The following is a 13408-nucleotide window of genomic DNA, read 5'->3' as shown; positions in this document are numbered from 1 at the left end:
GGCGGGTTTGCTTGTGTAGGCTCGGTGGCTTCGGGAGCATTCAGATCATAGATGTGGCGGTTGGGATTGGTGACATCTGTTAGGTTGACGGCCTCTAGCACAAAGGGTGCGGATGTGATGAAATAGGAAGGAAACAGTGTTTACCTGAGTATCGCTTTCAAAGACGCATTGGAGGAAGAATAATTCCTTGGCGTTTACTTTGTTGTTGTTCGGTCTTCCAAAAACTGTGTTTTGCAGGATGCGGATAAAGTACCGGATGGTTGGGTTATGTATATGGGAAGCAAGGAGCACATCCCAGTTGTTGGTTTCTACATCGGATATTTTCCTAAAGAGGTCGAAGGCGTGTATGTGCCACGGGGAGTTCGGAGGTATCCTAGGGTGGACTTGTCCTTCTACGGGGAACTGTAGCATGGTACTCAATTGGCTTTGGGAGAGGGAGTACTCGGTGTTGAACAAACGGAAGGTTGTGGTACCGGTTAAGTACTCGTCTTCACCAGTGGGAGTGTTGTACGAATAGGAACTTAAAAATTCTGAGGTTAGGGATGGATAGGTAGGTTGGTTGTGAGTGCACAGAAAGGTTAAACCAGCAAGGCGTAGCATCCATTCTATTCCTTGAAGTAATCCTAATTGTTGTAAACAAGTTAAATCAGGGTACCTGGTGGATTGGACGCCTCGCTGTTGGAAACGTTCGAATTGCTCCCTTTTATAATTATCATCTCCGGATCGGAAGATGATATTTCCGAAAGCTTGGTTGCCCGCCATATCTATAAGTGGTTTGAAAGAAGTAGAAGGTAAGAAAATGAAATGTATTTTATAGAATGGTTTGTGGTGTATGAAGAAAGGTATGGTGGGTATTTATAGGAAAGGATTTGAAAGTTGGAAAGGGAGTGGTTGAAAAGTAAATAAATATGGGTAAATGTGAATAAATGGGGAAGGTAAAAAGGTGGGATGGTGTAACGGTCGTGTCCCAACGGTTAGTAACGTTCACATAGCCAGACGGTGTCACGCTCGTGACAGGGGCGTTACGGGCGTCACAAGCACTTGGTGTGACGTCCGTCATGGATTGTGTGACGCTCGTCACACCGTCATTCTGGCAACGTACTTTGTTTTTACCATTATATTTTATTGTTGTTATTTTGTTATGCATATGTTTTATTTTATTTTGCTATTGTGATATTTTTAAATTGCCTTGCATGCTATTCTACTACCGTAATATTGCATAAATATATTTTTTTCTAAAAAGTTATGTAAGTAGCATACAGTAGAGAGCATTATTGATAGATATTGCATATGTCATAATAAAGTAAAATAGATCAATAGCTTCATAAAATAATCATAATGTAACATTGGAAAACAAAAACAAAAATGCGAAAGATAAATAAATACTAATATTAAAAATAATGTAAAAACTAATGAATAGCCTAAACTAAAACTAAGTAACTATTAAAAACAACTTCTAGCCACTTGCGGGATCTCTGGCCGGAGGAGCAAAGGAGTTAACACGGTTTAGAAACACGTGGAACTGATTTGTCATATTGTTCATATATCCCAGAAACTCTTGTCCCATGCTAGCTAGCTCTTCTCTGAGGGCGTCTTGTTCTGACATCAAGGCTTGAATGATGGTGTTATAATTACCTTCGGGTATATGATGTCTAGGATCAGGTATTGCCGACTCTTCGGTCGGGACAGGTTGAGGAGGAGGGTCAATATCATAGTAACCAGATGGTGTCTGAGGGTCAGATTCAGCATAAGGGACCTGGTCATCACAAATCTCATAGTCCTGGATGGATTCAGTGGATCTAGCAGGAGAGGGTGTTTCATTCAGGTTGTAGAGCCAGTTACTGCGGTTATGAACACTAGTCCTCGGACTAGGCAAGGTGAATAGGCAAAGAACTTGGTTGTTAATTATAAGCTCGAACTCTTCAGACCCTAGGTTTGCTATAAACATAGTGTTGAAGAGGAAGGGTATACTCATAGTCGCAATGCCACAAAAAGGGCTTAAGTCAAGCATAGGCTGACGTAATCCGATAGCATTACCAATCATGGTTATTAAACCGCCTATTTGAATTGGTGCTCGTTCATCTTGGATAAGGTGGTCAAAGTTTGCCAACATAAAAGTGGCACCGTTTACTGGACGGTTCTGGGAAGCACAAAATATGATGAAGAGTTCATCACGTGAAACTGAGGTACTATTTGACTTCTTCCCGAAAAGGGTGTGGGCCAGGATCTTATGGAAATAACGAAAGGTCGGGTTATGTATGTTTCCAGAAAGAAACTCATGTTCCTCGGGATCGTCATTTTCAGTCAAGCTTCCCCAAAAATGTTCAAGTTCTCTATATTCAAAAAGGTCTTCTTGGCTCACTGTGAATGTATCAAGGGAGGTAGGGAAACCTAAAAGGGTGGTAAAATCTTGAATGTTAAATTGATACTCCATGTTGAACATTCTGAACTGAATAAAACCTCTGCTTATTCCTTTTCCATGGCTGGGTAGATAGATCAGGGAACTAAGGAATTCTAGTGTCAGTCTCCGGTAGGTGACGAATTGTCTACGGATAGGAGAGGTTTCCCACCCTATCTGACTCAGCAAATACAGGACACTCTCTCTTAGTCCAAGGGCAATCATTGCCCAATCATCAGCATACAAACTAGGTAGCATCTCTCTTTCTGCTAGTTCCTCAAACTTTTGTTTCTGAGCTTTCCCTCTGAATTTGATACCCATACGATCAATTTGTCCCATCAGGTTAGGGTTAGCTAGAGAAAGGAAAAACAAGAGATTTAATCAGGATTTAGCCAAATGCCGAAAGAATAGAAGAAGAAAAATTAAAATAGATTAAGAATGAATACTAAATAAAATTTTAAGGGAATAATTAAGTAAGAAATGAAAATATAAATATTTGTGGGTTGTCTCCCACTAAGCGCTTTGTTTAATGTCGCAAGCTCGACAAAAACTATCAACTATAATCTATAAATTCTGGAGGCACTACGTCTAAATGCAGGACTTGTGAGTCTTCAGTGTTCTCTGTATGATGATAATGTTTTAGACGTTGCCCGTTTACGATAAATGGTTCCATAGATTTGCCTTTAATTTCTACCGCTCCACTGGGGAAAACATTGGTAATTTGAAATGGACCTGACCATCTAGATCGTAGTTTTCTCGGGAATAACTTTAGTCTAGAGTTAAATAACAGGACTGTATCGCCTTGTTTGAAGATTTTTCTTGCTATGCGCTTGTCATGCCATTGTTTTGTTCTTTCTTTGTAGATTCTGGCATTTTCGTAAGCGTCTCGTCTGAGTTCCTCTAGTTCGTTTATATCAAGGATTCGCTTTTCACCGGCGGCCTTATAGTTTAAATTTAGATTTTTAATAGCCCAGTAGGCCTTATGTTCCAATTCTACCGGGAGGTGGCAGGATTTTCCATAAATAAGCTTAAATGGGGTTGTCCCTATGGGAGTTTTGTAGGCGGTTCGATATGCCCATAAAGCTTCTGGTAATTTCAATGACCGGTCTTTCCTTGAGGTGGCGACTGTTTTTTCCAATATTTGTTTGATTTCTCTGTTAGACACTTCCACTTGCCCACTGGTTTTAGGGTGGTAAGGTGTCGCTACTCTATGTCTCACACCATACTTAAACAATAGTTTTTCGAGTATCTTAGATATGAAATGCGATCCACCATCACTGACTACTATTCTCGGGACACCAAATCTTGGAAATATTATATTCTTAAAGAGTCTAGTTACTACTCGCGTGTCGTTTGTTGGAGAAGCTATAGCTTCAATCCATTTTGATACGTAGTCAACCGCTACGAGTATGTACTTGTTACCGAAAGAAGGTGGAAAAGGTCCCATGAAGTCTATTCCCCACACGTCGAAAATCTCTACTTCCAAAATGCCTTTTTGTGGCATCTCGTCACGTCTAGATATGTTTCCTGTATGTTGACATCTATCACATTTCTTGATAGCCGCATGCACATCCTTCCATATATTCGGCCAATAAAAACCGGCTTGTAGGATTTTGGAGCAGGTTTTGGATGTACTTGCATGTCCACCATAAGGAGCGGAGTGATAGTGTTGGATTATATTTTCTACCTCTTCTTCGGGTATACACCGACGGAAAATACCATCGGGGCCTCTTTTGAAAAGTAAAGGGTCGTCCCAGTAATATTGTTTTATGTCATAGAAGAATCGTTTCTTTTGCTGGTAGGATAAAGTAGGTGGAACTATTTCGGCAGCTAAATAATTGACGAGATCAGCGTACCATGGTGTAACAGATATAGCTAAGGTGGTTTCTACCTGTTTATCAGCTTTATTTTCCTCCAAAGTAGCTATAAGTTTATCGTACGAGAAATCATCATTGATCGATGTTCTTTCCGGTTCCAGGTTTTCGAGTCTAGAGAGGTGATCTGCTACTACGTTTTCAGTTCCTTTCTTGTCTTTGATTTCCAAATCGAACTCTTGTAGCAGCAGGATCTACCTTAGGAGTCTAGGTTTAGCATCCTTTTTTGTTAAGAGGTACTTGATAGCAGCGTGGTCAGTGTAAATGATTATTTTGGCTCCGACCAAATAAAAACGAAATTTATCTAGCGCAAATACTACTGCTAAAAGTTCTTTCTCGGTTGTGGCGTAATTCATTTGTGCTTCATCTAGAGTTCTACTTGCGTAGTATATGACGTGAAGCTTTTTATCCTTTCGTTGTCCTAAAACAGCACCCACAGCGTAATCACTGGCATCACACATTATTTCGAATGGTTCATTCCAATCTGGTGTCTGTATTATGGGCGCGGAGATCAATGCTTGTTTAAGCGTTTGAAATGCTTCTAAACATTTATTGTCGAATATGAATTCAGCATCTTTCATCAATAGTCCGGTTAAAGGTTTAGTTATTTTAGAGAAGTCTTTAATGAATCGTCGATAAAAATCGGCATGTCCTAAGAAGCTTCGTACTTCTCTCACAGTTTTCGGAGGTTGAAGGTTTTCGATTACCTCTATTTTGGCCTTGTCTACTTCAATTCCTCTATTTGAGATGATGTGTCCTAAAACAATTCCTTCTTGTACCATAAAGTGACATTTTTCCCAATTAAGTACTAGGTTTACTTTTACACATCCTTCCAGAACTCTTTCTAGGTTTTCAAGACATTCTTCAAAGCTTTGTCCGCATACGGAGAAATCGTCCATAAATACCTCCATGATGTTTTCGAGAAAATCGGCGAATATCGCCATCATGCACCTTTGGAAGGTTGCAGGAGCATTGCAAGCCAAACGGCACTCGTCGATAAGCGAAGGTACCAAAAGGACACGTGAATGTTGTCTTTTCTTGGTCATCAGGATGAATTGGTATTCGAAAGAAGCCTGAATAACCGTCTAGATAGCAGAAATGAGAATGTTTTGCTAATCATTCTAACATCTGGTCAATGAATGGTAAAGGGAAATGATCTTTTCGGGTTGCTTTGTTTAATTTCCTATAGTCAATGCACATTCTCCATCCCGATTCGATTCGTTTAGTTATAGTTTCTCCTTTTTCATTTTCAATAACTGTTATACCTCCTTTCTTTGGTACTACGTGTACAGGACTAACCCATTTGCTATCAGATATAGGATATATGATACCTGCCTCTAATAACTTGGTTATTTCCTTCTTCACTACCTCACTCAGGATCGGGTTTAGTCTCCTCTGGTGTTCCCTAGAAGTTTTACAGTCTTCTTCTAGCATGATACGGTGCATACAAATAGAAGGACTTATTCCTTTAAGGTCGGTGATGTTGTATCCTAGTGCGGTTGGATATTTTCTTAAGATATGCAGGAGTTTTTCTGTTTCGAGTTTTCCTAGGTCGGCATTAACTATCACTGGTCGTTCAAGTTCTAAGTCTAGGAATTCATATCTCAGATTTTTGGGAAGTGTTTTCAGGTCTAGGGTTGGTTTCTTAAGGCATTGCGTAGGATCCGGTGTTATTGCCAAACATTGGTTAAGTTTGTCTTCTACAAGATAGTCAGATGATTTGTGATTTTCTAACTCTGTTTCTTTTATGCATTCATCAATGATATCCATGAAGTAACATGTGTCTTCTATTGCAGGTGCTTTCAAAAATTGGGAAAGAATGAACTCAATTTTCTCTTCTCCCACTTCGAAAGTGAGTCGTCCTCGTTTTACGTCTATGATTGCACTGGCAGTTGCTAAGAACGGTCTTCCCAGTATAATGGGTGTAACTTCATCTTCTCTAATGTCCATAATTATAAAATCGGTTGGAATGTAGAATTGACCTATGCGCACGGGAACGTTTTCAAGAATTCCTACAGGATATCTAACAGAACGATCCGCTAGTTGCACAGACATTTTAGTTGGTCTTAATTCTCCCATTTCAAGTTTCTTGCATATGGATAAAGGCATAACACTAATATCGGCTCCTAAATCGCATAAGGCCTTGTCTATGACAAACTTTCCTATGTGACAGGGTATAGAGAAACTACCTGGATCTTTAAGTTTAGGAGGCATATTCTGGATTATAGCGCTACATTCAGCAGTGAGTGTAACAGTTTCGCTATCTTCAAGTTTCCTTTTATTAGAAAGAATTTCTTTTAAGAACTTAGCATATGAGGGCATCTGCGTAATAGCTTCTGTAAAAGGAATTGTGACGTTTAATTGTTTCAGTAGGTCAACAAATTTATAAATTGGCCCGCATCTTTGGTTTTAATAAGCCTTTGAGGGTAGGGAATAGGTGGTTTATAAGGCGGTGGAGGTATATAAGGTTCTTTCTTTTCTATGGTTTCCTTATTACTCTCTGTAACACCTCAAAATTTGCCCTCCTTTCTTGGGACTAGCTTAGCATATTGCATTTCATCTTGTAGGACATTAGTCATTGCATATTTGCATATCATGTGGAAACACTGAGCAAGTCATCCTCCTAAGTCTTTATCAGAAGATAGAAAGGTTAAAAGATTCAAGCTTAAGGGTTTCATGAATTGATCACCAATCATCTGAGGGTTTGTGCTTCAATTAGGGTTTCTTGGTTCCTCAAGGAGATTGATCATTATCTTGGTTGCAATGGTACATCACCATCATCATGGTCTTATCATCACCAAGAGGTTCATTATTCCTGGCAAGTTTCCTTGGGATTAGGGTTTTGACCTTTGGTCAACCCTAATTAGTTGAATTGTGCCTATCAGGGTTTGTTAAGGAGATGAGGTTTTCATTGAGATGGGGATCATCATATGGTTTTATGGAGCTTGTGAAAGTTAGGGTTTCATTTTGGAGCCATTTCATCAGGAGATTGAGGCTCAAATTCATCTGTGCATGACCAAGTCATCTGTCAACTGGAAAAAGTCAACTGTTGGATTTGGAGGTGGGAAGTGGTTAGAAATACTTCATTCATGTTCAAACAAGTCTCATTTGACATTTCAAACATCAACATTGAAGAAAATGAAGTCAGGACAAAACTTTCCAAAAATAGAAAGTGACTTGTAATTTGAAATTGCCAAAAATGGAAAGGTTTTCTCCTCAAGATTACATCATCAAAAATGCTTCAACTGAAATTTTGTCCAACATGAAAGTTGTAGATCTTGTTCTCCCATTTCCAAAAAGTCTAAGAACATGAATTTCTCATGTATGGTTGAGAAGATATGGATCAATCTTTGCCAAGCAAATTTGAACTTCACAAGTGCATAACTTTTGAACCATAAGGCCAATTGAAGTGGTTCTTTTAGCAACATTCTTGTCTTGATATGCACTATCCAATTCATGCATCATAAGCCATGCATTTTGATCATAAAAATATTTGACTTTCCATTTGAATTTTGGAGGGAAAAGTCAAATTCAAAAACTATGCATTGTCCATTCATTGTTCCACTTGCCTTGGCTCCAAAACAACATTTCATGTGGATTTCAAGTGAATTTCGTGCACTGTAGCATTGCATGCATGCATGAGGGGTGAATTGGACAATTTGGCATTACACTTCAATTTCACTTAATCCTTTGCATTTGCTTAATCATGATTAGCATACATCATTAGCAGCACATATATATAGCATAATCATAACAGAAATTGGATTAACACTTCATTTTGCTCAGATCTAGATCTAATTCACCAATCTTCACAATTTTTTCTCTCACTTTTTCATCAAAATTCTTCACAAATATTGCTTTGTTCTTGATCAAATCATCATCCACAAGCATAATTGAGCTGGATTGAAGCAAGGTTTCAAGGATTTCGTGCAGATTTGGAACTGTTGAAGCTCACCTCCATCAATGGCAGTTGAAGATTCAGGCAAGATCCAGTGCAATTGAGCTATCAACATTCATCCATTCAAGCATATGAGAGCTTAGGATCATCTGTTTCTACATTACAAGGCTTGAAAGCAGCAAATCCAGTTCTGCACTTCCATTAAGGTCAGATTTCGAATGTCATAATTCATAAAATTGTGATATGCATGTGGTAGATCTTTGAATGTGAAGAACACTGAGCTTTGTATCGTTGAATTTCATTAAGAAATGAACAGGATATGCTAGATCTAAGTTTTATGTATGAAACTTCCATGGCTCGAAACTTTGAATATAGGACGAATTAGGGCAAAATAATCCTTGATCCATGTTGTATGATGAAAGATCTATCCAATGGTGTGGTTCTTGTGAATTTCTAGACGAATTTGTTCTTGGCCTGAAGAACACGTATGAACATGATGAATGTCTTAGGGTTTTATTTTCCAGATCCTGTTTGATCTTGCTAGCACGCGTTTTGCATGAGTTTCGTGTTATTAGACCATGCATTGGTCCACGCTGGCTTGACGTGGCGTATTGATTGGTGGATAACGCTTGCCCTGGCCACATGTACTTAAGTGAAACGGTGCGTTTCACTTAAGGGCGCTCAATTCAAAAGCGCACACGGTTCCAATCTTGCTCAGTGCATTTCCAAATTGGCTTTTGCATATTATTCCATGTTCTTCCATTCATTCATGCTATGCCTTTCCACATGTTTTTTTATTTTCCATTCACTTAGAAAATTCATATCTCAATGAATAATGATCCAATTGGCCTGGGATTTTTTGCACTTTGTTCCTAATCATGTCTAGTATTTTATGACTATTTTTCCAGAAATTGTGCACGCATGAAAATTGTTTTGGCCTAGGGTTTGTTCATATGTGTGCTATCTTGTACCTTGCTTGCCATTTGCTTCATGAAATGATGAGTTTTGATCCAATACTTTTGAAACTTTGCATGCTTAAACTAGACATCCTTAGGGACATTTTGGTATAGAGTTTGCATTTTTCTCATTTCTGGTTGTTGAGATATGATCTGGTTAATGTAGGTGTGACAATGTGTGTCACACCATTGCTTGCTCAATTTGTTGATTTTCTTTTCCATGCCAAATAAATGCCAAATGATGTGATTTATTTCATGATGCTTTTTCTGGATATTAGGATTGATCATGAAGTTTTTTGGAATTTTTGGATGCATTTTTGATTTGTTTGGGATTTTCTTTGCTGGTTAGCCATGTTTGGACTTTTGAATAGTCATGAACTTCAATGATTTGTGAAATGCTGGTTGTGTATCATATGGATTTGAAATTTTGCACATTGTTTATAGACACATTGAAGTTTATTGTGGCTTTGGTTTGAGGCATTTATCATTTGTCAATTCTGTTTTAGGCTTGTGTGAAGTTGATGTAGCAAATTGTGCCCTATTTGAGCTTGTTTGTGCTTGCCTGGCCTTGTGAAATTTATTTGCCATGCTTAAACTTGTCCAAATGCCTTTATTTTTGGTATGCTGATCATGTGATGAGTTATGTTTAGCCATGATTTTTCTTGGGATTTATTGAATCATTTTGGAATTAATATGCATTTGTTCATTCTGTTGCTTCAATGAGCTTTGAACTTGCATGCTTTGCCATGATTGCTTTGTGAAATGAAATTGGTTGATGCTATTGACATGAGACCTTTTGGATGATGTTCTTAATTGATTGAGCTTGATTCTTGTCAATTTTCATGTTCTGTTTTGAATTATTTATCCCTCTTTGACCCTAGGCCTTGTCCTAGTGGTTGGTGTTTATGTTTGAGTTTCGTTTTCAGGATAAGAAGCATATGGCCTTGAGGAGATTGATTCATTTGCTTAAAGTTGGTTGATTGTTGAATGTTGACTAATCTTGATTTGTTTTGTAGGTGGCTTTTAGCTCATTTGAGTTGAGCTTGTGCCTTGCACATTGTAGCTTGCACTTGTTGTCAGTTTGACTATGTCTGTTGACTATTAACTGTCTGATTGATTTTGTGAGTTGTGTACTGACTGAGTTAGATTATTTTCAGGTACATTAGTTGCTTAAGTTATTTTGAACTTGCTTTTGCTGTTTGCTTGGTTGCTTAACCACTAGAGGTATAATTCACTGACTTCATGTAGTCTGGAAGACCTGTCCTGTTACTTGGGCAGGCACCTGTCTGAAGTCCTCCTTAAGAGGCAATGCTTGTGTTTGTTTATCTTTGTGCCAAGCAGGAAAAGACCTTTGATAAGGCAATTGGCAGATAAAAGAGATGTGTAGTCCATCTCCTGCTAGTCAGTGTGTCATCCCTTTGCTCACATTACATGTTGATGCATTGTGGATATTAACCCAAGATTTTTGTTGAGTCAGTCACATGTGGATATAAGAGTTCCAACTTTCTGAACTCCCACACCTTCTATTTGAGTCAAGCTCTCCCAGGCCAGGGATAAGAGTTGTGAGGCGCACCCCTCACTTCCCATTTCATCTGCTTCACCCTAACTCTCAATGTTAGGGTTAAGAGCTAACTATACCCGATTACAGTTGGCTTGTGATTCACAGCCTAACCCTTGTGTGAGCCCCACTTTGTTTGTATATAGTGTGTGCTAATTGTGTGTATGTTTGCTTTGTTTGTCCTGATTAGGATAGCTTGCTTCCTGTGCAAGTTAGATAGAAACCTCAACCTAGGATCATTGTGGATTACATGATAACTATTAGGCTCGAGTCAGTCTCCCTTCTAGTTTGTCATTTCCCAGTCTCTGGTTAGGAGGAAGTTTCTCCCCTGTTCAGGGGAACTACGTTGCCCTGATCCTCATACCAGATGAGGTACGTAGGCAGGAGATCGTACGAGATCTCTCTGGGCACCCTTTTTCCTTTTTGTGTGTGTTTGCTTGACAGTTGCTAGGCTCGAGTGCCAGACTCCTTAGTAACTTGTTGTTTGTTATCCTTCTTGTGTGTGTTAGGAGACGGATGTAAGCCCAGCGATTGGCATTCCGTATCCTATTGGCGTTTGTTTGTGTGGAGTCTGACGTAAGTCCAGCGATTGGCAGTTGGTTTCCAGTGTGTGTTTGTTGGTTCGGAGTCTGATGTAAGTCCAGTGATTGGCATTCGGTTTCCATGTTTGCCTGTTTGCATGTGTTTTGTTTCGGCATGCGTGAGCCGAACTACGGTAGCTCTGATTCTCATTCCAGATGAGATACGTAGGCATAGGATGCGATATCCTAGCGAGCCCTTTTCCCTCTTTCTCCACCTGTGTTGTTTCCAGTGTGTGTGTGTGTGATGTTTGTGAGTAGTTTTAGCAACCTTTCTTCTATCCTTTTTGAGCGTGGATCCTGTCGAGTACGACGGATGCGTAGGGGTGCTAATACCTTCCCTTCGCATAACCGACTCCCGATCCCATCTCTCTTTGGTGGCGAGACCATGTCTTTTCCAAGTTTACTTCGAGCGTTTCCTTTCCCTCTTTGGGATAAATAACGCACGGTGGCGGCTCTGTTTGTTTTGTTTTAGCCCGCCGGTTGTTTTTCGCGGATGCGACACTCTCTTCCTTTTCCTTAGGTTTATTTTCTTCCTCAGTTGACTTTTTAGAGTTTTGGTTCACAGTTCTTGGATCAGACGGTCCTTCCACTTCCGTTCCACTTCTTAGTATGATTGCATGAGCGTGGCTTCTCGGGTTAGGTTGGGGTTGTCCAGGAAATGTACCAGTTGGGGCAGCAGTGGGCGCTTGTTGTTGAGCTACTTGTGATATTTGTGTTTCCAGCATTTTGTTATGAGTAGCCAGGGCATCTACTTTACTTGCTAGTTGTTTAATTTGTTCGCCAGTGTGTACATTCTGGTTTAAGAAATCTTTATTGGTTTGCTGTTGAGAAGCTATGAAGTTCTCCATCATGATTTCCAAGTTGGATTTCCTAGGAACGTTATTGTTAGGTGTAGATGGGATCGGCTTTTGATATCCCGGAGGTATAGCTGGGGCTTGATTTGGAGCTTGTCCAGGCGCGTATAAGGCATTATTACTCTTATATGAAAAATTAGGATGATTCTTCCAGTTGGAGTTATAGGTATGCGAGTAGGGGTTTCCTTGAGCATAGTTTACTTGCTCTGCTTGGATTCCTGTTAGGAGCTAACAATCTGCAGGAGTGTGACCTTGGATTCCACAGACCTCGCAATTCTGAGTTATGGCAACCACGATGGCTGGAGGTGATACATTTAAACTTTCAATTTTCTGGACCAGAGCATCCACTTTTGCATTAACATGATCAAGGTTACTTATCTCGTACATGCCACTTTTTGTTTGAGGTTTTTCTACCATTGTTCTTTCGCTTCCCCACTGGTAGTGGTTTTGGGCCATGCTCTCGATAAGTTGATAAGCATCAGCGTAAGGTTTGTTCATAAGTGCACCACCTGCGGCGGCGTCTATTGTTAACCTCGTGTTGTACAAGAGACCATTATAGAAGGTATGAATCACTAACTAGTCCTCTAAACCATGGTGTGGACAAAGTCTCATCATGTCTTTGTATCTTTCCCATGCTTCGAAAAGAGACTCGTTATCTTTCTGTTTAAATCCATTTATCTGGGCTCTTAACATAGCTGTTTTGCTCGGCGGAAAATATCGGGCAAGGAAGACTTTCTTCAACTCGTTCCACGTGGTGACTGAGTTGGAAGGAAGAGACTGAAGCCATCTTCTAGCGCTATCTCTTAACGAGAAAGGAAAGAGACGAAGTCGAATTGCCTCTGAAGTGACACCATTAGCTTCAACAGTATCAGCGTATTGGACAAATACGGATAAGTGAAGGTTTGGATCCTCGGTAGGATTTCCAGAGAATTGGTTCTGTTGCACTGCTTGCAACAGTGAAGGTTTAAGTTCGAAGTTGTTTGCTTCGATTGCGGGTGGAGCAATACTCGAATGCGGCTCATCTTGCGATGGAGCGACGTAATCTCGAAGAGCACGAGCTGGTTCTGCCATCTCGGGTATCGGTGAAGGAAGAAGATTTTTGAGATCAGGAATTTCAATAGGAGGGAGATTGTTTGCAGCACGATATTCCCGAATTCGTCGTAAGACTCGGAGATATAGTTCGACGTCGTTGATTCGTAAATAGAACGACTCGCCTTGTGAGCGAGTGTGTGGCATACAAATCAACGAAAGAAATAAAATATAAAAATAAGCCTTAGTCTCTACAGCGT

At 39.8% G+C, this 13408-nt stretch overlaps 1 non-coding gene across 1 annotated transcript; it reads left to right on the top strand.

Moving 5' to 3' along the window:
• The first annotated feature begins 12705 nt into the window (after positions 1-12705).
• LOC127133317 (small nucleolar RNA R71) lies at positions 12706-12812 on the top strand. The gene has a single exon (XR_007807301.1). It is a non-coding gene; the product is annotated as a small nucleolar RNA R71 (small nucleolar RNA).
• The last annotated feature ends 596 nt before the right edge of the window (positions 12813-13408 follow it).

Source organism: Lathyrus oleraceus, chromosome 3, assembly GCF_024323335.1.
Source record: "Lathyrus oleraceus cultivar Zhongwan6 chromosome 3, CAAS_Psat_ZW6_1.0, whole genome shotgun sequence".
NCBI lineage: Eukaryota > Viridiplantae > Streptophyta > Magnoliopsida > Fabales > Fabaceae > Lathyrus > Lathyrus oleraceus.
This window is presented reverse-complemented; position numbering and strand designations above follow the sequence as displayed.